The sequence below is a fragment of the Ascaphus truei genome, chromosome 16 (assembly GCF_040206685.1).
Source record: "Ascaphus truei isolate aAscTru1 chromosome 16, aAscTru1.hap1, whole genome shotgun sequence".
NCBI lineage: Eukaryota > Metazoa > Chordata > Amphibia > Anura > Ascaphidae > Ascaphus > Ascaphus truei.
This window is the reverse complement of record NC_134498.1, coordinates 12,181,432-12,183,688: the sequence shown is the minus strand read 5'-3', so window position 1 is coordinate 12,183,688 and position 2,257 is coordinate 12,181,432. Positions and strand designations below refer to the sequence as shown.

Below are 2,257 nucleotides of genomic sequence, written 5' to 3'. Positions count from 1 at the left end.
AACCTCGGCATTGCTCAGCTACTGTCATATAAGTACCGCGCGCTAACCGATTGCGCCACTGGAGCTCAGTGACAAAAAAATTCCTGTAGGTTTATATGATAAAGGGATGTTCCTGGTTAAAGGATATTTTTCCTTCTTTTATAACTATAAATGTAGCTATATTTAAGTTTGAGTTTTTACTATCCCATTGACCCTTTTATATGAGCTCTTGCTTTGCAAAGCAAAATGCAAAGTGACATTGGAAAAAAAAACAAAAACTGTATTCTGCTCTCCACGTGGAGGGATGGGTTGAAATATCTTCTCTGACAGTTTCATTTTTAAACCTATATTCTGTTAAATTGGACTGTTAAGTTTTTTTTCCTGTTACACAAATCTTAACATATGGAAATTAAATAACAGAGTGACCAGATATCCAAGTTCTGGACAGTTCCACCCTCAGTGAATATGTGTCAGACTGTGTCCCAGTAGAAACTGCAGGGGAAACTTTCACTGTATCCTTCCCCAAATAATTCACGTGCTATTTATTGATGCTTCAATGCCCTCGATATCTCCATATCATATACTGTACAGTAATATGGTGTAGGATTACATAGCACATTCGTGTTTTCTGGCTATGTACCCATCTATTGTAACAATACACTTAGCTATCCCACTTTAAAGTATTTTTTAGTTTAACTCTTTATAATATTTTATATTTTAGCCAATTTTAGAAAGTATCTAATTATTTTTGGTTTGTACTGTGGATGACTCCAGTACCGCATTACCCTTCGTTTGTGAGCTCTTTCTCACATAAACAATTATGAAAAAAAACACTTTTAGCATATGTACATTGATAAACACAGTGAACAGAACAGCACAAGTTCGGAACAGTTCCACCCGGGTTTAATATGTGTCCCAGTGTGTCCCAGCAGACACTAAACTAAAGCAAAAACTTCAAGGGAAACTTTCACTGTATCTATCCTAAAATAATGAACATGTGGTGTGTGCTGGTGCTGCAGTGCCCTTCGTGTCTCGTCCACATACAGATGAAGTACAAACATAAAGAGCAAATTGTTTTTTATGAGAACAAAAAAACGACCACGAAGGGACTCGAACCCTCAATCTTCTGATTCGAAGTCAGACGCCTTATCCATTAGGCCACGCGGTCTACATAAAATTTCACTGATTACTCTTGTGTTATTCTGATATATCACGGACAAGAAGCAAAACGTGACATACTGGGAGTGCTCATTTGAATGTCATTACTGCGAATCCGTGGTCGCAGTAGAAGAATTTTATGCTAAGAGATAATGGTGAAAATCAGGGTTGCAAACCTGTCTGAGACATGCGAATGTGCTTAGTGTTTAAAGGGCCATCTGACCTGACAGCTTTGCTGGGGCCCAGGACTAGAGCGCCAACCATGCCCTCCTCCCCGTGTTGGCGGCCTTGTGAACCCATCCCTCTTTCTCTTACACACCTCCTCACTACCTCAATTCCCTACCCCCTTCCCCTATGTATTTTTCTCCCCCCCTCTGTCTCTTACTCTTCCGTCTAAGGGCTGGGACCCGCTGCGCTCGGCGGCGCGGATGGCCGCGCGAGCGTTCCCCACCAGCAGGGGAATCCTCCCTAGCCGGTCCCAGTCCCCCCTCACTGACGGCTCACTACGCACTGTAACGCGTCAGCCGGCAGGGGATTCAAGAAAATTGTGATCCCGAGCGGTGACGCGTCACGTGGTGCGCTGATGAGCCAATCAGCGGCGGGAGTGGGAGCTGTCATCAGCCAGCTTCCTACTCAAGGTAGTGTGTGTGTGTTTTTTTTTTTTTTTGTGGCAGAAGGGGGAGGGAGCAGCTTACCTTACAGCAGCCCGCAGCAGCTCCCTCCTGCAGCCCGAGCCCGTGGAGGGAGGGGGGGGGGGAGTAGCGGGTCCCTCCGCTCAAGCCACACCCCCTCCCGCCCACCTCCCGCTCCGGCTCTGACACCCTACAGACCGCATATCGCGGTCTGTGTCTGTCAGCGCCCCGCCTGTCTGCAGTGCGGGCGCGCTGACGGAGGGAGCGGGGCCTTAGCCTAAGGGCTGTTATACAGTGGCTGCATGCACTACGCCGTGCGCGAGGCCCTTATAATTGGCTGAGGTTAGTCAGCCTTTCTATACAAGGGCCCCACGCACGCACGGCAGTGAGCGTGCATCTGGCCGACAGCGGGGAAGAAGGGGAATAGAAGGATTTATCGGCGCTGAAATGTATATATATGTATGCATGTGTGTGTATGTACATGTGTG

At 46.7% G+C, this 2,257-nt stretch overlaps 1 non-coding gene across 1 annotated transcript; it reads right to left on the bottom strand.

Moving 5' to 3' along the window:
- Positions 1–1,074: 1,074 nt before the first annotated feature.
- TRNAR-UCG (transfer RNA arginine (anticodon UCG)) lies at positions 1,075–1,147 on the bottom strand. Its single transcript has one exon. It is a non-coding gene; the product is annotated as a tRNA-Arg (tRNA).
- Positions 1,148–2,257: the final 1,110 nt, after the last annotated feature.